The 22,248-nt window shown below is 37.7% G+C and overlaps 1 long non-coding RNA gene across 1 annotated transcript in view; it reads right to left on the bottom strand.

Moving 5' to 3' along the window:
- Positions 1–21,779, bottom strand: part of LOC139045167 (uncharacterized) — a 67,483-nt gene extending 45,704 nt beyond the window's left edge. The window contains exons 1-2 of the long non-coding RNA XR_011503051.1: positions 21,538–21,779; positions 14,047–14,235 (exon numbers count right to left, since the gene is read on the bottom strand). This is a non-coding gene — a long non-coding RNA (uncharacterized lncRNA). The remainder of the gene's footprint in view (positions 1–14,046; positions 14,236–21,537) is intronic.
- Between the last annotated feature and the right edge of the window lie 469 nt (positions 21,780–22,248).

The raw sequence follows: 22,248 nt of genomic DNA, 5'->3' as shown, positions 1-22,248 counted from the left end.
TGTTAGGAGGTCCTGATCCCTCCCTTTCTCACGATTTTGAGATCTACATTGGTAAGAGACGCATCCCTGCGCAGGTGGGAGGCAGGAGACAGTACAATTAAAATAGGGTCCCTACTTCTACTGGAGATAGGAGGATTCTGAGATGGCTGAGAGCATGACACGGCATTTAACTGGCTAGGGCAAATTGTGCATGTTACCAAAATAGCCAACTGAGACTATGTGGTAGTCTGAATATGGTCCTCAGAGAGGTTTCTTGATGATTAATGATTACAGCATTCCCAGGAGCTAATTATGTAGGCAACCTACTAAGGTCCTAATTGACATGGACGATGGACAACCACCCGACTTGAAGAGAGGCTTGTTTTGAGTTACCAATTTAGAGAATTATGGCCCTTCTCCAAATCTAAGACCCGAGTCTCAAATTAAGGTATAAGTGCACATCCTTCATGAAGGACCTTTAAAATAACATCACAAGTACGTCTGTGGAAGTAGCCTTATGCAAAGGAACGAGCAAATACTTATTTGGGAAACTGTACACTAGTCAAAGTGAGGCACACAGACCTAGAGGATTATTAGATGTTGTCACTAGACCGAAAGAATAACTAAAAATCCATTATAACCACTGGATCTGCTGGGCAGAGTGGATTCCTAAGCATGTTAATTGATGATTTTAAAAAATGGTTGCTGTTTCCAGTTTAAATAAATCAACTTTAGGATCGGATTCTACTTTTGAGCTAGAGATGGAAAGCATCAACCTGCCCAACTCCCTCTTTTGGAGATAGAGAATGAAGCTCCAGGAAATTAAGGACTGCTTTTAAGTGCAAATCTAGGATAAGACCGAGGTCTTCTAAATTCTTACCAGGTTGCTACACCAGCCCCGGTGCCTGGGTGCCCTGGGTAGGGTGAGGGTGGTGGGAGGAAGTGGAAGTTGTCTGGCTTCCAAGAAAGAAGTGGCAAGGGAAGAGTCATGTTCCCTTCATTTTTCATTTTCACTTTAAATTTTTATTTTATTCAAATTGGAAAATAAACACAAACCTTTGGATTGTTTTGTGTAGGAGTTGGGAGTGAGGGAGTCTGAGAGAAAAAAATTGTGAAAAAATAATGGCTGAAAATTTCCAAACTATGATGAAAAATGTGAAGCCACAGTTACAAAAAGCACAAGAAACATGCAGAAAACACCAAAGCATATAATAGTCAAATTGCTTATAAGAGTAATAAAGAGAAAATTCTAAAAGAAGCCAAAGGGAAAAAGACATTATGTAGAGGAACAAAGGTAAGAAATACAGAAGATTTTTCTCAGAAATAAGCAAGTCACAATACAGTGGAGCAAATGAATGTAATTTAATGTACTGAAAGAAAGTATCAAACTAGAATTCTTAACCCAGAAAAAAATAACTTTCAAATATAAAATTGAAATGACCACTTTTTTAGACATGCAAAAGCTGAAAGAATTCAATACTAGAAAACCTGAACTACAAGAAAATATTAAAAAGAAGTCTTTCAAGATGAATTCACTATCTCGAAGAGCTATCTGCTTCCCATGTTCACTGCAGCATTAATCACAACAGCCAAGACATGGAAACAACCTGTGTCTATTGATAGATGAATGGATAAGGAAAAGTGGTACATATACTCAATGGAATATTATTCAGCCATTAAAAAAGGGAAATCCTACCATTTGTGACAACATGGATGAACCTTGGAGACATTATGCTAAGTGAAATAATTCAGACAGACAAAGACAGATTCTGTATGATCTTATATGTGAAATCTAAATAAAGACAAACTTATAGAAACAAAGATTGGTGGTTGTCAGGGGCTGGATTATGGGAGAAATGGGGAGATATTGATCAAAGGGTGCAAACTTCCAGCTGTCAGTTGAATAATTTCTGGGGATCTAATGTACATGGTGACTCAAGTGTCTCTAGCATCAGGAGACAATTTTTAATGATCTCTACATTCTCTGCTTGTCATCTTACCTTCTTAGCAGCTGCTTTCTGGTTCTTTTCTGTATCTTACTCTGTACATTTGCAATTTAGGAGCTGGCAATTGCCTTCAGGGAAAATTGCCAGGAGAATATTGAGTTCATCTCAACACATTTTACTTCTCTCTAAGATCTTGGCTTTTCAAGACGCTGCCACTTGAGTTTTTCACTGATGCTTGTAGTCTGTTCCTCTATGCGTGTTATCTAACATACATAGTCATTCTCTGTGGGAATGTTAGTTTAAACCAGGTACTTCTCCATGATCAGTGGTAGATGTAGCATATACACTTATATATTTTAAGTAATTTCCCTATTTTCCTGCCTTCCTCTCCAAATATAACGTGTAGGACGTGGTGGTGTTAGTGCTTGTGTTAGCTATTCCATTTAGTCTGAAGCAGCGCTGTCCAATACAGCTATCATGTGACTCACATACACAACTTTAAAATTTCAATATGCACATTAAAAAAGTAAAAAGTAATAGGTCAAATTACAACTAATAATGTACTTTACTTAATTAAAATTAAATACATTTAAAATATTACCATTTTAACATACATGTCTTCAAAAATCCATTGTATATTTTATATTTATAATTCCCTTTGATTCATCCAAGCCTCATTTCAAATGTTTAAGTGCTAGCCTCACATGACTAATGGCTACCATACTACAAAAAGTAGGTCTAGATGTTGCAGAATATTTGAGGGAGGTGTGAAAGAACCAGAGAACGAATGTACCTTATGTGATAATACCGACTTGAAGACTTGGATTGTCTACCTTGGGAAACAAACAGGTCTCCATTTAGCTATACAAAGAATATTTTCATCATGTTAGGTGGAAAAATTTGCAAATTTTTTTCAAGTCCTCAACATCAAATGCTCCTTCCTATTTTAGAGAAATAATAGAAATTATGTGATTCAATAGGAGGTAGGATTCAGCTTCCTTTGACTGAATCCCAAAGGATGAAAACCGCTCTTTCTGCATCCTGAAAGCCAAGATTCAGGTGTATAACTCTGGCTCGGATAATCATATCTGTCTTCCAAGGATTCAGTACATAAAGGACAGAAAAGTAGAGAAAGCTTTAAAATATTCTCATAAGTGGCCTTGAGAGAGGCAGGAAGGAGTCCCAGCAGTGACCTTCGTCTTGCAGTATCATTCTCATAGGACAATTTCTGGGTTGTGAATGTTGCTGTGTTGTTTCCTAGGCTTACTTCGTCCCTGAAGATGTTCAGACCATTACATGAATCCCTGATTCCTAGCAGTTTGTGGACTCGTAATTCTACTTTTTAGTACAACACAGTCATTAAGTGTATAAATTTAGGAGTCAGATGGCCGGAGTTTGAATCCTGGCTTTCCTGGAATCCTTTTTCATTAGTTGCCGGGACATAAGCGCATTATTTTATCCTTTTTTTCTCATTTCTTCATCTCTCAAGCAGTGATGATAATCGTACTCACCTCATATGTTATTATAAAGGCTCAATGAAATAATGAATACACAGTAAGTATACTTATATATACTTACCATGTACTGAATATTTAGCTCCCAGTAACTTAGCTTTCATTATTATTTAAAATATTTATGGAAGGTCTCCTATGTACCAGATATCCATAGAGCATTGCTCCTCATTTTTTCTACCTAAAATTACCCTAATAAAGAAGAATAAAAAAGAATAATTATTGCACATCCCTAGAGTTTTGGGAAGGGTTTATGTGTAGTCTGACAAGGTCATAGCAAGCCTAAAGTATCTGTAGTCTTAGGCTTCATCTTGAATTTTACTCCAACTATATATGTTTCACGTGTGTTTCAAATTATTGACCATTGAGGGATGTGCCATGTTATTTGGTGGCTTTCAGTAGTGTGGAGCACGTAGCCTACCACACCAGTTTAAGAAGTGTGGACAAAATGGTCTAACTTCATACAGGTAATAACCCTGTGATGTGGACATTACTAGTTCCTTTTTTTTTGGTGAGTAAGATTGACCCTGAGCTAACATCCATGCCCATCTTCCTCTACTGTGTATGTGGGATGCTAACAAAGCATGGTTTGATGAGTGGTGTGTAGGTCTGCCCTGAACCTGCCGACCCCAGGCCGCTGAAACAGAGAGCATGAACTTAACCACTGCGCCATGGGTCCAGCCCCACTGTTTCAATTTTTAAGATGAGGAAATTGACTCAGAGAAGTTAAGTATTTTGCCTACAATTACACAGCTGGAGTGTGCACAATTATACATTTTACCGTGATCATGACTTCCATCTTTCTAGACGAGGACTCCAAACAGTATTTGAAGGGCTTAAACTTGTCCTACAGTTCATAAAAGAGTTCTGCCATTATCTGGAACATCCTTGATATTTGTGGGAAGGTAAGCCAAGCCTCAAGGAATGTGTGTCTCATAAATTCATTGCCTTTCACTGACATCACCACTTTCTTAATCCCTCTTTCATCTTCTCCACTTTTTTTTCCACTTCTTTTCTCAAGCCTATGACCATAAATATTTCTTTAGCTGTAAACAACCATTATTTAAACAGCTTTCATCTAAAAGAATTCTGGAAATTTACTTTAGGTGAATTTTCAAGGAGAGAATTGTGATTAATCATTTGCGAGAATGACTTCTAAGCTCCTACACTTGCTGTGCCTGCTAAGACAAATAAGTTAGGTTTTGACATGAGGCACTTGTGTTTCCAAATGCCACCCTTAGACTTTTCCAGAGGCTGACTGAGAGACCCAATCCAATGATTTGATAGCTGCTTGGGGGCAGAACAAACTCCCAGGAATTCAAATCAAAGGCTATTTGTCTAAATTACATCTACTAATCGAATATATGCTATTTTTTTCCTTTTCAAGTATTTTGAAAACTAACAGAGGCATTGAAACAGCTATAGAATTTTGCTGATCAAGCCTCCCTCCTACGCCACTTTGACTCCTAACCATGAACATGGGTGAATTCTCTTCTCCCCTCTTTAAATCATCCCCAAAGCTTCTCATTTCACATCCACTTAGATGGTACTCTTTGCTATTTATTTGTGGAAATAATTCATTTTAAACACAAATAATGAACCTTCCTCATTAATGAAAAGTACCTCTGCTGCAGAAATATAACAGTCAGCCAATTTTCTTCACCTGCAGTTTGCCTTTGCATAATAATCGCATCATGAGAAATAAACTGCCAGCTTGATTGCAGCAAAGCTTCAGTTATTAGAAAAACACACCTCCTATCTTTTAGGTAGCACTTATCACTTTCCATTTGCATTTTCTGTAATGGTATTCCAAACTGAGTCCAATACCAGGTGATGAACAATGATGAACAAAAAGTTTTGCCAATTGAGGAGGAACTTGCTCAAACAATTCATTCACCCATTATTTAGAACACATCAAGTTTAAGAAATAAGCAATCAAGGTTTTTTTCTTTTTGGATTAATTTGAAAATCTCCATATATATTCTGTTTCTGAGAGAAATGCACAGGTTAAGTAGGTGATAAAGTAAACTATTGACTCATCAGCTGGAAATCTGAAGTGGTGCCTATATTTGTATGTGAGGTCTACAGGCTTTGAATTACATAACTCGTGCAAGAAGAGAAAAAGTTTATATCCAGATACATGGGCTCTCTAATGCCAATTTTAAAATAGTTGATCAGCAGAAGAAAACATCTGGATAACTGACTAAATGTTTTCCACTTCTAGTGGCCATATCTCTCCCTGAAAGCCAGACCTTTATAATCAATTGCATGCTGGGCATGGAAACTCAGATGTCCTCAGGTTCAAAAGTAAGTTAATCATCATGGGCCTGGCCCTGTGGCCGAGTGGTTCAAGTTCTGCATGCTTCACTTTGGTACCCCAGGTTCTCAAATTCGGATCCTGGGCATGGACCTACTCCACTCACCAGCCGTGTTGTGTAGGTGTCCCACATACAAAAAAATAGAGGAAGATTGGCACAGATGTTAGTTCAGGGTGAATCTTCCTCAGCAAAAGTAAATTAATCATCATATGTATCCTGGACACCTGTATCTCCTCTAACATTGCTATATTCCCTATCTCATGAAAGGATGTCACTATTTGTATAGTGGCTCAAGCCTGAAATTTGATGTTTCTGTCTTTATGACGCCTCACATCTAATTAAGTAACGAGCTCCACAGTAGGTATCTACATTATGAATAACTCACTTACCCATCCACCTTTCTGTGTCTCCACCCAGTGTAGGTCCCTCCCTTAGATCCCGAGGCAGATTCTTAGAAGAGCTCCCAGCCCCTAGAGTTTTTCTTCTACTTCTCCTCCAAACCGTTCTCCAGCCACCCCCCCCCCCACCGTGATTATTTAAAGATACAAGTCTCTTATTGTTTTATAGCATTACTCTGCTCAAAACCCATTAGGAGGTCCACATTCCCCTCCAGGTAAAAAGAGGGCTTCATAACAAGGTTTATAGGCTTTTTGTGGTTTAGTCTTCAGGAATGTCTTCAGTTGCTTCTTTGGCCACCCAGAGGCACCTTCCTCCCCTACGTGTCAGATGTGCTATGCTTCCTTGCCTCTGGTGTTTTCTTGTCTATTTCCTTTTCACTGCATCTTCTCTTCTTTGCTTGGCTCTTCCTCACCGTTTAGAGGGCATATGCTTTTTCTTCGTGCTTCAATAGCAATATAATTCCCTTATTGCAATACTTGCAACATTGTATAATCTCCGGTTCATTCCTCTGCTTTTCCAACTAAACTGAAAATTCCCAGAGAACAAGAACCATGTCTTTCTTGTTACCTGTTGTATTTCCACATCTAACATCGTGATAGGAACATAGGAAGCATTTAATAAATGTTAAATGAATAATCCAAGAATGAATAAATGTTAAGATTTCAGGTAAATAGCTACATTTCTAAAAAAAGAAACAATCTAAAAAATATGAAGGCATAAGAAAAGCAAACTGGGAAAATTTGAAAAACAAAAATACATATTTATTAAAAATGAGAAATAGCTGAGAGGTAATGAAGAAAATTGTTCCTGATTTTTCCCCCAGTTTCTCACATCAGCCCACATAAGGCCAGGACAAATAATCATTGGATGTTTCACGTCTTTAGTTCAGACCACAGTAAACATATCTGATAATTTTCTATATTAACAGTAATTATATCTCTTTCGCTGGATGCCTGGGGGAGGGAGAATACCCCATTAGCAAGTCGACCTACCCTCTGGATTGCTTCTGTGAGATCAGCAATGAATTTGCAACTAAATATCCCTTCTTTTGTCCAAGGCCAGAACTGGGCTCTTCTTCTGAACCTGGCTTGAAGTTTGCTCCCACTTGACCCCCACTCTTGAGTGTAAATCATTGTCTTGGAACTAATAATAGCTGACATGTCTTAGGCATTACTATACGCCAGGAATTACCTCATTTATTCTTCACAACACCCTGAGAAACAGACATTGTTTATAGAGATGAGGAAACTGAAGCTCAGAGAAATTCAGAAACTTGTTCAATATCAAGCAGTTGTTTTCAGACTATCGTGTCCAACAATGATGGATTCAACCCCTGGTACACTACCTCTAGAAAGCTTCCGTTACAATGAAAATATGTCTTATCTGTAAGAAGCATATCGTCATGAAGAATTTGTATTGTGTAATGTGTAAAGTGTAATGGTGTCAGAAATTGGGTTACAAATTATAATATGAGTAATATCTTAATGAAAACTTAATTATTTAACTTATCTGGAGTAAAGGGAAAAGGAGAGTCATGCTGCTCACGTTTAGATTTATGTATTGAGTCGACTTTGATTTAAAATGTACTATTTTAAGGAAATTAATTAGAGATAACTCTTGAATTTGTGAGCTGCGTACCAAATCACCCCAAAACTGTTAGCGTCTTAAAAATATGACGATATTATTTCTCACAAGTCTTTGAGCTGGAAGGCTGGTCCTTCTACAAATTGTCCAGGTCTACATTGGTGACATGGCCTTAAATCTTTCAGAGGTCTTCACAAGAGGTCTTGGAGATAAACCCTTGATTTGATCTTTGGCCCCAGGCGTTGACTCACCTTGAGAATTTCTTACTGGCCGGCAATACTTAGAATGAAAGACAGTTTTATTTTTCAGTCCAATAAGTCCTGGCCTTTCTATATTTCCTCTAAATTCTGCTTGCCGACAGATGATTCCTTCTTTAACCCATCTCTGCCTTTCCATATCTTGTCGTATATAACTAGAAGAAGCCAAGTGTCACTTTCAACATCCTATGTAGAGATGGAGATAGCAGGTCTTCAAGTTCATGAGGTACGTTTTCTGACTTTCACATTATTGTGGGCAAGTCTTTTGATAATTTTTTCTCTGCGACACAATATGGGTCAGCCTTTCTCCAGCCTCCCGAATGCCTTGGCCATTTTCCCAGCCTTTCCTAATAGATTTCTTGCTGCCTTTCCAGCCTCCATCTGCCACCAATTTCCAAGCCATTGCCGCATGTTGTAGGTTTTTGAGATGAAAACACCTCACTTCTAAGAGTCTTAATTAGCCAGGGTTCAGTCAAAGAAGCAGAACCCTGAATGTTAAGAATTTTTGAATCTTAAGAACCTTTTGAATGTTCAGAATTAATTATTACAAAAGTTAGATTTTACCTAATTTCTGGAGGAGCTGGAGAAGTGCAAGTCTGGAACAGTGACTTGGAGGACGAGCAAAAGCATCTTTAAGCAGTTCTGCTGAAGCACTGGTGCAGGATGACAGGTTGGAGCGTACAATAGAGAGCCTGAGAAGCCAGACGAGTCCAGTCACAGAAGTGGGATTAGGAAAGGGACATTTGTAGAGAGATATATTGGACGTTCTTGCCTCTGTGTAGCTACCACCTCTGGTGGTCCTCAATTAAGCATGTGTTGGTGGTCCTGGGGACATTGTTGGTTAGAACATCCAGCTGTCAAGATGAAGAGCTGGATCTACACGGATATAGGTCAAGGACAAACAGGAAATCACCAGGAACATCTGCAACTGGCAACTCTCTGTCACTTTATCCAATCATGAAGACCTTCCAAGAGTAATGGCAACTGATTAAATCTCAAATCTCTCCCAGTTGTTTTTTTTTTTCTGTCTCTCTCATCTTGCCAAGTAAAATCCAATACCATACAGAGAGGGGAATTCTGGAAACATATTTCTCAACTTGACCAACTTAACAATAGAACGATCCAGTACAAGGGGGAATAAAGCTGCTTCTGTTGCTGAAAGAATGAGATCTTTCTATATCCTCACACAGGTCTAGGATTTAAACTATGCTAGGATGCCCAGACAAGGCCAAGGTAATTGTCACGTGTCTAAGTACAAACAGGTGACAACGGTAGAACTCTAGGATGCTAGGACTTTCAGAATGTCAGCGTTAATGCATACATGTCCATGACTAGCTAGGCTAGGATTTGCCTCATAAACATCATATGCAGAGACTCAAGTGGTTAGATCTCTCCTACGTGGTGGATTATACCATCCAAATCTCAATTTGTCTTCTGTCTCATAAGTTTTAGAACAAACCCCCCCAATAGAAAGACTAAATGTCTGTCTAGAATATAGAACTAAATTATAGCTACTGTTTTCTTTTAGTAGTAGTTATATCTTTACTTTATTTACTACTTTAGTACTTTATTTGGTACTTTACTTAGTACTTTATTTGCTACTTTAGTAGTAATATCTTGTACGTAATAAATTTTCAGTATATTTTTTATGAATTCTGAAAAGCTAAGAGAGGAGAGCAAAGATAAGTACAAGCCGTAGCCCAAAGAGTCATAACCATGTAGGTGAATCTGTCAGGTTCAAGAAATGAACTAAGGTGGGAGGAAAAGTCAAATGCATTGTGGGGGGGGGGGTCAGAATTGGCCACCCCAAAATGTATCTATTTGCCCTGCCTTGATTATTTTTTAAGAACAAAAGACTCTGAAAGAAGTACTGACCTTCCCCCTAAGTGCCTAAAAGGAATTTAAAATAAAGGCCTGCCCCCAGGATAGGCTATCACTGTAGATAACTCTGGGCATCACTAGGCTGTGAGGGTCCTTGCTAAACCCACTCTTATCAAAATTCTGTTTACCAAACATTTGCTTTTCCATCTCCATGTAAATTGCCTTCTTCCCCTTTGAAGCCCCAAACCACCACCCCCAACATCTTCCTTTGTCTTCAGCTGAAGATGGTATTTAAGGTGAGAGCTTCCACCATTTGGGTGAGTTGCTTAGTTTTCCTGAGCTTCTCCCATGTATACACGTTATAAAGCTTTGTCTGATTTTCTCCTATTATTCTCTGATGTCAATTTAATTCATAGCCTGGCCAGAAGGACCTAGAGTGGGTAGAGGAAAAGTCATCCTCCCCTGAAGCATCATTGGCAATCTACACATAGAAATAAGGGATCTAGATAAAGCCACAATGAGTGAGAGAATCTAGAAAGAAACCCTCAAAAAAGACGCATGAAGCTGACACCCATTTTTAAGTAAAAATTTTTAAGGTGATTCACAGATTCATATAAAGACCCCAAGCTTCTGCCTGCTACTTGATAGCTGTGTGATCTTGGATAGGCAGCTAAACTCCTCTGCACTGCTCTAAGCCTCAGTTTCCTCATTTGTAAGATATAAATAAGAATGGTAACTACCATGTGATTTTTTGTAAGAATTAATTGTAATAGCACATGAAAAGTGCTTAGTGCAGCATGAAATACTCAGTGAATGGTAACTGTATTATGAGAGGTTGTGTCAAATAACATTAGTGTTTTTTTTAATGTGCTTAAAATATTGTCTGAGTGTAATATTCCAGGTATATTCCAATCATGCTTAGTGCAGTGGAATTAATTCTTTTTAATCTGATGCTGCAATTCTGTAGAAGAACTACTTTTTACATAAATGGCTAGAAGTGCATGATGGATAATGCTATATATGGGAATGATTCCTTGACGTGTTCATGGTCCATGTCAATTCTATATCTTCACTTTCTCTTTATTATCAACATTTTTATTAAAAATCTGATTGTGACCATGACTAAAAAGATTTGATGGAAGAACTTAATGTCAACAACTAAACATATCAAGAAGAACTTGACTCACGCTTCTAATTTATCCTTACTTTGTTTTAGCAATGATTTAGAATTTACCTCCTTTTTTATGACTGACTGCATGCAAGGATCAGAGCTGATAAATAAATGGCAAGCAATAGGATATATTGGGGTATGTGAGGAAGCCATTTGGTGTAAAACTAATTTGGCCTGATCTTGTTTTTCCAAAAGGGGCTGACGTGGCCGTTGAGCATGCATTGTATATCTGCTTTAAGTATTTACTATGTCCCAAAGACAAGAACAATGCCCTTTAAGATAAAGAAAGATGTAACTTCCCCCACATTGGCATTTCCTTAAGGATGAGCATGTCTCCCTAGGCTAGGGCTTCATTGCTGACCTGCTGTGACCACCCAGCTCGAGGCCACAGACCACCTACCTGCTCTGTTCATCAATTGCTGTGTGAATTACTGTGCTAGGCAATCACATGACTATTGTAAAAGGGACATTCCAATTATATGTGATACACACTCTTTGATAGTATATAACCACTCTGTACCCTCCCACTTGTCTGGAGTGCTCCATCCCTTTGTGAAAGACTCTCCCAGGTTATATGGTCCTCAGATCTGGCTCATAATAAACTCACCTCAATTTTGATTTATACATTGGTTATGGATTATTCATGTCAACAGAGCAATGCAGTTTTTACCTTTTAAAATCTTTATGCCTGATATGTTCCTTCTATTGGCAGACAAATGAAGACTATTTAACGTAAGCTGAGCTTATAAAGATCTTTGAATTGCTCTGAATTATGTGAATGTGGTCCCAGAAAGGAGACTGTGAATGTAGACATCTGTGGGTGTTCCCAGCACATGTTATTTGGAGTCTATGTTTTCCAACCTCTATCTCATCAGCCCTTACACTTGGGCTCAGTGATAACAGCTTTACTGTTCTTTTACTTTTCTGCATGTTCTTGTATTTCTCTTCTTCTCCTTCTCACTTTTTTTTAATAGTGATTATCTAAAGAGCTAAGTAGAAATTACCCAGTCTAGTACCAGATCTTGCCCTAAATATCAAATATTAGTACATCTCAATATCAGTTAAGGTTGCACCATCTTTCAAGATTTACTTAAAATTGCAAGAATCCTTCTTCCTACATGATGAGTCTGGGGTTCTTGGCACGATTGCAGTGGCTGACATTCTCATGGTTGCTTCTGGTACTGAATTCCTCTTCCTGCTGAACTCTTGATCCAGTGAGTTCTCACATCCTATATTTGTTCATGACCCTGCCCTGTGCTAAACTAAAGGTGAAATATCCATCTGGGATTTCTCCAAAATGCCATCCACACAAGATATTTGTAGGTGCAGAAGACTTTACCGAGATTTGGGGCAATAGAAGAGGGTTATATAGCAGCAATAATCCCTAAACTATTAATACTGAATATTAGATAGACCTGTTCTTCCCACCAGGAATTTCTCAGTAATCACAGACTTCCAACATCTCTAGCTTCCTACCTAATGTTGCTTTGCTTTCTCTCTCTTTCTTTTCTTCAGAGGCGGTAAGATCCAGTTTTCTGTCCTCTCTTACTTCTTGTTTTCTTTTAAAGTCCTATTAAATTTTTAAACAGAGAAATTTATCTTTTTTTCTTCCAGGATCCTTCCAGAACATGCCCTTAGGGTTCACATATCCAAAGCAGAATATCAAGGTGTTTTCCTAAACAAAGATAGTTTTCTCCCTAAGGAGAACTCTGAACCAGCTGTTAACATTACAATCTTATTTATCCTGCCACCTTTACTTAAAGAATAAATCAGTGGAGGCCTTTTGGGAATTAACTTCTCCATGGAAAGGCATATGTGACATGGCAGAAATATTATCATAATATAATTTTCTTAAAGGTTTTGATTACATTGATAGATGTAATTCAGCTGTCCCAGTGCACAGCACTCTATTAGAGAAAACTAGGTTGACTGTAATAGTAACACCCATTTATATCTATGCATCATCTGTTCACGCTGTATTCACAAACTCTTCTGCTCCCTCCAAACATGGATTGCCGTCGTTGTATCAAACTTTCATACCTTTTCCTTTTCGCCCTTAAATTCTTTCCTTATTATCCAAATGTATTCATTTGCTTCTACAAACAAGTCAGGTGATCTTCCAAATGATGGACTAATGGATGGGAAATGCAATATTGATGCAAGGAGCGTAGCTACATCCCTGGCCCACGGTAGGAGTCAAGTCAGGTTTCTTGGCTAATTGTGTTTCTGATTGGAGTGGTCAAGAACTCTGATTTTTCTTTAGGAGTTAGGTGTGCCTATGTATGCCAACTGCATTATTGTCCCCAGAGTTGAAATCCAAACTGCTTGGAAACATTTTGGTCACAGTGTTAGTAAACATATCTTGATGGAGAGCCCACTGCAGGCAAAGCATTATGCAAGGAGCTATGAAAGAGATGCCAAGGAGTAAGTAAATCCTGCAATTCTTCTGTTGGAGTGACTTGGATGCAAGAGAAAGTGAGAGCAAGAGTAAAGATTTATGGGAGCTATGCTTACTTGTGTATGCACACATACTTGTGTCACATACGCAAACAAACATATCTGTACTCTTCTGTAACTATAAGTATGATAGTTCATCAGACTTCTGACTCTCTAGCTTAATCTCTTGCCACATCCAAGCAGTAACACTCAACTGCCTGTTGCTCTATTTCTTGCCTTTCTGATGTGCACAAACCATCGACTCTACTCCAAAGCCTTCACGATGATCCATTCTTCTCAGAGTAACTCTCTCCCATCCTTTAATACTTCTTCTTGGACTCAAATCCTCCAAGAAGCCTAGTTGGGGAAATACACTGATATGTCAAGTTAATCCTTGAGTTTTTTTTGTTCCTCTCTTCAGAGTGGGTCAGTCACAACCAGGAGACGTAGGGTTAGATGTTTTAAATGATGTGAAGCTTACTAACCTGGTTAGTGAAAAACCTACACATTTTCCTCCTCACAGCCACCTGGGTTTGTTTTTATAGTTAGCATCCAAAAAGACATCTCTTCTATAACCCTTCCCCAGAGTCTTTCTTACCGATTACAATTCTCCCCAGAACTCACCCTTCAGAGATGCTCCCCTGCAATTACTCAGCTGGCTCCAAGAAAGAAACAGAGAGGCAAGGTTGCATACTCTTGCGAAAGCAGGCTGATCCATGGCTGGATGCAGGACTGAAATAATGAGTTTCTCACCTTTCCCAGGGCATGTCAATTACTGGGGAGGTTCAGAGTCTTCTTTTTTCTGCTTGCTTCCTGCAATGCATCAAAAGGAAAATTGCACTGTGTGGACTCCTCATATCTTCCCTTAACTTAGCCATTGCTGGAAGTTTGAGGTATGAGATTGGCAAAATGTCCTGGTTTCTTCCCAATGCATCATACTCTTTACTTTGCTTCATTTTAGGTTCTTAAAATCCAATCTTAAAAACTCCTTTTTGATATATTAGTTGCTTTCAGTGAGGACCATACCATTAGCCAACATGAACACGCCGTATTTTGAGACTGGAAATCCACATACCCACACAGAGAACTTACTCTCTGTCTGTTCTTGATGGGCATTGGTTTTGATATTTATGCAAAGTTATGTGCACATAAGTATTGCACAAACAAATGTCAAGGGATTTCCTGAACTACTGAGGTTACTGCAGCAAAGTAATGGCTCAAATGCACATTTTCCACAATATCTCCTGCACACACACACACAGAGCCACCCACACCAAACTAGAGTTCAAATAACAAACTTGGCATTGTGTGTGTCTGCCTTATTCAAACACTATCTGCAGCCCAGTTTCTCAAATTACTCTGCTTCCTATAGAACTAATTTTAAAATGAATCTCCCACTGACTTCAAGGGGCTTTCATCTCTTTAGGATGGAGACGAAAACTAAAAATGTGTGCCTGGTGCCCCAGAACGCTGAAGAATAAGTCTGTGTCAGCCGAGCTCAGAAGTGCTGAAGCAGCCCCAATTCCTCCCCGGGTGCTGACCATTAATCCCTGTGAATTCGTTCAAAGGGTTTTAAGTGATAAGCTAAGAGAAAATGGGCCCCAGGAAAAACACTCTTCTTTCGATTGACTTCATATCAGAATTCCATAGTCATATCAGCAATAAGATTGCTCAGTATTCAGTTCCTTTTGTGTTATGAATACAGAATGGTTTATCCTTAAATTTTTTTTTAACCTCAAAAAGATTTTGTACAAGGAATGCAGTTCAATGGCTGAATTATGAGAAACAACACAGGAAGTTGCTTTAAGCTCAGCATCTCAGCATCCTGGTGCATAATAGACTCCAAATGATTTCCAGGAAATTAAGGTTCTTTTAAATTGCTGAATAAGATGGAGAAATAATCTGGGAAGAAAACACACACACACACACACACAATGAGGGAAATTAATTATGGTGCAATTACCGCACAGCTGCTCCAGAAATTTGGAGATAACCCTGGCTTTCTTCTTTGTTCATCAGATATAATCTGATTATGCTCTCTGCTTGAAATATCTCTGGTCCTTCAATCTCCAAAAATAAATTCTCATTGAAGTATGACATTTCCACATCTACTGCCTAATTACTTTAAGAATGGGATTTGTCTTGTATCGTTTTAACGTAATCCTTTCACTCATATAGATAAGATCACAGTTCGGGGGATGGACAAGTGGATTTCTGCAGGAGAGTAATCTATCAGAATTCTTAAGTGTGCCATGGTCTTTCCTCCTCCGTGCTAATATTCTGACAAGGCATCAGTGAAGAAAGCTTTATTCATTTGTTCCAGTATCTTTCTTAAGCGTGTTTCTCCTTTCTTTCTTCACTGAGTCTGTCTCCAATTTGCTCCCCTATTCATCTCTTCTACTCTTCTTCAGAAATTTGTTATTTTTCCTCCTTTCTGCCATTGGTGTTTTTCTTCATATCCCTCCTCATACCTCTAAGAAAATTAACTCAAAGGCAATTAGTTGCATCAGTCTAAACTAAAGTATTTTAGTTTACCTCACCTCTCTTCCTAATCTAGATATAAAGCACTAATTAATATTTGCTTGGACTTTAAAATGTATGAAGTATTTTCACATCAATAGTGATAATCTTTACAATTCTTTAAAGATTTGTTATTAATTATTATCATTTTTGTAGGTAAAAAACAAGATTAAGAGATATTTCAAAACAGACACAAACAACACAGTAAAAGAGAGATTTGAACCTGTGTATTCTGGTTCCAAAGTTTGTTGTCATCCACTGCATCACAGTGACCCATTCAACCAAAAGCCTCTTAAACCACTACCCCTACAGAAATACTAACACACATCATAATTCTAGATAATAGAAAAATTCTATCATATCAAGGGAGACATTAATAGGTAATAAATACAGAACTCAGAAAATCGTGGTTTTGAATGTCATTGTCTGTCAAATCACATAAGGAATTAGAACCTAACCATGACAGACTGAAATCCTATTCCCAGCTATTGTTTATGAAATCAATTAGGTAGTCTATCCTCCTTGCCAAAAGCAGATAATTCAGAAGATATAGCACTTCTTTTAGGGTGACTTGTCGTATCAGCAGGAAGTCTTATCACATTAGATTTTAAGCACAGACTCTTTCCTTGAGATAGCTGTGGAATGAATTGCTTTCCAAAGGGTTTTGCATAATTTTAATTTGCCTTTTTATTGCTATTAATGGACCATCTGTACCTGTGGTTTTCTATGAAATTTAAAAAGAATATACTGAGCAAGTCTTGCAATTTAAAATGCAGAAACATATAATTCAATCAGCCACGTCAAATAGAATGAGAAAGTGTATTGATAAATTCTGAAAATCATCAAAAATAAAGAATTTAATATCTAGAGTAGGTGTTCAAAAATTGGAACTAGTAAAAACTAATTAGAGTCAGCTATTAATTGTTGGCATGCCTTTTTTCTAATTTGTGATGCATGAGGAAACATAAAAGAATACAAGTGTTTAATTTCGAATCAAATACTTTTCCTTCTAATTGGATTAAAGTTAGAAATAAGGAATAACTCAAATTACGTGAACCAGTCTAAATTATGAACTGATCGTTAGTTTACTGTGGAAATTTAATGACATTTTGGAGAGAATTTTATAGTAGAATTTAATTCAGTTGAGGAACTCTGATTCTTCCCATTCTATCATAATTTTAAATCGTAAACTTTTCTTTTTTAGTTTTAGCATTTTTAACCCTATAATTAGGGATAGTTTTCAATGTTCATTCGTTCACTTACATGTAACGCTCGCTCACATTCCACAGGCCCAAGCTTTATCATATGCTAGCAATTGTGATCTCTTCCTGGGTATTCTTGCGCCCACTCTTGTGCCCTAAACATATATGAACTACTAAAAGAGATAAAAGCAGAATACATATTGGAGGGTTGTTGACAGAAGTCTGCCCCTTTGCGTATCCTTTTCTGCACAAACAAAGCATATCTGTCATCCTCGGTGGAGCCACCCATGGTGCATGCGTTTTCTGCATCTAGTTGGAAGTCCACAATCTACTAGTGTGCCATCCCCTTCTTGGGATCCCTCACGTATAAACTACGAGAGAAGTTATCCACCCCATCCAGCCCTACCACCCAATAGACAGCGATGGGGTAGAAAAATAATCCATTCATAGAGATAAAAATAGAAAACAGAGAGCACTAAGCGGTGCACAGCATTTAGGTCTCGATGTGTAGGAACTGTGAAATCCCATTCCTGCTTACCTCACTCTGATTTTGCTCCCTTGGAGCATTCTCTCAGTCACCATTTTTCATGACGTCTGGAGCCCTCTGGAAGTTTTCCCTTGGATTTTATACATTGTAGCCAAATCCAAAGTGAGTTTGGGAGGGTATGCTCTCTTGGGGGCTGTATAATTTTCACTGCCTGCTGATACACATTTGGGAACGTAAGGTCTTGCTTGTAGACCAGACTTGTGGCTGGCTTTCTTTTCTCTTTTTTTTTTTTTTAGCAATATTAATGCCCTTAAGAATTGAGTGAAGCTTCTTTCTATTTGCTTTCCAATCAGATTCTGTGTAAAAATTATCATACTTGATGATCTCTCCTAAACAGTTCTCAGATCTGGAGATTCTGGTTTCTGTTCTACAGCCATCTCTGTGAGACCAGAGGTTGTGCTGAGAAGTTAACATGGTTTTAGATGATCTTTGTAACCAGGCCGAGCTCCCATTGTCTGACTGAAAGGCACAAATGGGAGGCTTTTGAGAAAGGCTCTGAGCAAGTCTTAGTCTGTTCAGGCTACCATAACAAAAATACCATAGACTGGATGGCTTAAACAACACACATCTAATTCTCACATTTCTGGAGGTTGAGAGTTCAAGATCAAGACACTGGCAGATTTGTTGTCTAGTGAGGACCCACTTCCTGGTTCATAGACGTCTGTCTTCTCATTGTGTCTTCACATGGTGGAAGGGGCAAGGGAGCTCTCCAAGGTCTTTTATAAGGGTGCCGACCCCATTCATGAGGGCTCCACCCTCATGATCTAAAGATTTCCCAAAGGCACCACCTCCTAATACCATCACTTTGGCGATTAGGTTTCAAAATATAAATCTTGTGGGGACACAAACATTCAGCGAAGTATTATCATCTGTAGTTGGGACATACAAGCAAAGGATTTCCCCTTTCATAAGAGGCACCAATATTTGATCAAGTTAATGTTTAGACTACTGTCAGAGATAGACTCTCTGAGCAAGGTCTATTCCTTTTTATCTCTAGTTATACACGGGCAATCCTTACTCAAGCTTTCTGTCTTTTACTTGGCTAAAAGTGTCAAGGAGCAGATAACATAGACACGTATTTAGTCTTTTCCTAATGATATTCCTTAGAGAAACAATAGTCATAGGTATGATCCACCTTTCTTTACAGTTGACAGTTTTACTAAATATTTTGCCAAGCCGTAACAAAGGTCGCTGGCCTTCCAGCCTACAATACGTGTGTCCTTGTAGTCTACAATTCAACCACTAAGACAATGTCACATATTTTTAATAGCATCACACCTCTTAGGACACCGAGTTCTTTATTAGCTAAAGCATAGGCTAAAGATTTATTACAATGAAACTTTAAAATAGAAGGCCTGGAATTAGATAGAAGAATATTTCTCTCTTATGATAAGTGTGTGATCCCCAAGAACTGTGATTGGCCAGTTGGCCATATCATCTTCAACATGTGGCTTTCATCTTTGAGTCTTAGATCTGCTAGAGCTGCTGTTCTTGGCCAAGAATAAGAGAAACAAGGCTACATTGGGACAGCAACTTTATCTTTAAAGAAATAATCTAGAAGTTGCACATATTTCGGCAGTGCTTCACTGGCTGAAACATAGGCCCTGACTGCCTGGGAGAATAGGAAATACAGTCTCTAGCTAAATGGCCAAGTGCTCTGGTCACCAAATTCATCTCAGAAAAAAGAAGAATGCATACTGGGGGACACAGTTTCTCTTCCGCCACTTTTTTCAGAGAACAAAAACCATAATGAAGGTTATCTTAAGATTCAAATAAATAAACTAATATACAAATACCTTGATAAAATCTACTAAGTATATTAATAATTTCCTTAATATAATTCATTTCTAGTATGGAAAAGACTTTCTCTTTTTAATGAGGAAGGACTTCATATTACTATTTATTTAAAATGAATATTAAGATTGATTCTTCATCAACACATACTATTTTTAGTTTTATAGCTTGGTCTTTTATTAGCCTACAAAGTATTTGCAAATATTAAGACCTTAGGCTTTTTTTTGTGTGTCCAATTATTTCCAAACACAGAAATTTCCAAATATATAATTAATTTTTTAAAAAAGACATATTTTTTGATTACTAGAAGAGACTTACTGACCAACAAAGTAGCTAATGATTCCTATTCTCATTATTCTATCTTTCTAACCTTAATTTAACCATGATCTGTATATACTTCATTTAGAATGTTTCTCGTGAATTCATTTTCAGTTCCAAGTTTAGTTAAATGTTTTTAGCCATTTGAGCTTAAATTTCTATCTCTGTGCATCAGACTTCTTGCAGACTCCTTTATCTATCACAAACAATCTCTATTAACTTTGCAAAGTAATGACACTTCGAAGAGCAACTCCTTCACTCATTCTCTTACTCTTTGGTATCATTCGCAACCGTATTTTTAAAGTTGCATTCTGCAGAGCCCTGGGATTCTGTAGAGATGCCAATACAGGACAGAGATGAGGGGTAGGATTTCCGTGGACTCTGAGCTCTTCAAATCCACCTCAGAGATAAAAGCTCGACACCTACCTTTGCTATATATTAGAGCTCTGTTTAAGATTTTCCTTGAGAAAAAGTTCTATGGTTTAAAATATACTTAAAAATCAGAAATCTCTGAAGTTCTGTGCCATTATTTCCAACTTCCTACAATTATCCTCATCTCATGAAGAAATTTAAGGAAAATCAAAGAGCCAAATGGAGCTTCCTGTGCTTAGAGCTCCAGTCATTCTCCTTAGTCCCCTCCAAACAAAAATACAAAGTTAATTTTCCATTTCACTCTTTGAAATTGAAATATAAAAGCAAGCGAGTAATATGCCAGATCCCTCTTTCTGAAAGCTTTGCATGTGGAGCTAGATAAGCCGTTGTAACTTGATCGAATTGGTGACTAGAGCAGTGGAGATGGGGTAATATTTGTATTGGCACGTTAAACACTGACTAATGTCTAATTGTGATAGAAAAGTCTCACTAATTACAATTGAATAGCCAAGGCCACTAAGTAATTTTCTAGGTCCTCTAGTGATATGGTCACTTTGATTTATATCCTATTTACAGTTTCTTTAAAACATTGTGGAAATATTCTAGTTCCTCATATGAACAAGAACACCTTCATATTTTACCAGTCTTGAAATATCAGTTTAATACACTCCATTGAGGAGCACCTTCTGGAAGTGTTATCGTTTTGACCTCTATTATTTCAGTATGCCATTTAATGAATAAAGAATAAAAAGCAGGTTGGTGTCTTTTTGACTTTTGTCTTGAACTCAAAGTCTGGAAGAAAACTGCATATCGTACTGGCTTTGGTCTATAGCATGCCTTTCTAATGAACAAGGATTATGAAATTTTCTTTTCAGTCATACGTATTGGTCAAGGTAGGAGGTATTAAGGAAACAAACAAAAAGCTTACCCTTTTGAAATTTTAGAGCATTTACTTGGAAAAATGGGACTCAATTTAACTAAAGCATTCCTTCTTAGTATTTATTGTAGAGGTGGAGGTCAACATGGCGGGGAGGGGAAGAGTACTAGATTGTCAGGTTTGCCACTAATGAGATCTCAGTTTACCCATCTCTAAAGTATCAGGTTAGACTAGGCTAATCCATTTGGACTTCCTTGTCCAAATCATTGCCACCAATGTGGGAAAGTTTAGCACAATTATTCAGGACTTTACAGACAGTTCTCAAATGTACATATTTCAAAACTAATTCTTAAAAAATTCATATTAAAGTACTAGATAGGGAAAAAAACCTGAGCATCCTAACTCATCTTTGACATACATGAGCATTTTAAATTTCAATTATGTTAGTCTTTTAATTCAAAAAAAAAATCACCAGTTATACTTACCCAAATATCGAGGGTTCTATCAAAGGAAGACAGGCTTTCTACAGCTTTCCTTTTCTAAACTATCATCCTTGAAAAGAAGCTAATGAAAATCATAGTTGGTCGAGATGGGTCATGTTTCGCTTCGTTTTGTTCTATTAAAAGAGTATTAAAGGAGAACTAGAGACTTAATTTTACTTATTCATAATGCTGTTTGTGCCAAATTTCTTTTTAAAAGCAATGCATAATGGTTTTAAAAGTATAAAGATCATTTTGTTTTAGAACGGGTATTGCTGATTAAATAACCCTAAATTTGCTTTTTAATCTTCAGAGGAGGGTTACTTAGCATTGTTCAACCATAGTTTTTCCAGTTGCTCACATTAAAGAGAGATTTTCAAACTCAGCCAAATGCATTTCTCTATAATACTCTGGAGAGCAGGCACTTGGCTTTTATTTTCTGGGACAGAGTTTTGAAAAGGCTTAAGGCATTTGTTTTAATTTTAATTCCTGAGGCCTTTAAAATAACATTCTGGAGTGGTTGGAGAAGGTTGTTGACTATAACAATGAGTTTCCTTGGACTCAGCCCAGCGCTGCTATTCAGGGTTGATTAAAATGGTGGATTTAGACCTAGCGGCTCTTTAAAGGGCTTTATATTCATTTATTTGGTACAAATAAAAAAACACAGGACTGAGTTTTCAACAACAAAAAATCAGCAAGCAGGGATTTTTTTGTGAT

This window comes from Equus asinus, chromosome 4, assembly GCF_041296235.1.
Source record: "Equus asinus isolate D_3611 breed Donkey chromosome 4, EquAss-T2T_v2, whole genome shotgun sequence".
Taxonomy (NCBI): Eukaryota; Metazoa; Chordata; class Mammalia; order Perissodactyla; family Equidae; genus Equus; species Equus asinus.
This window is presented reverse-complemented; position numbering and strand designations above follow the sequence as displayed.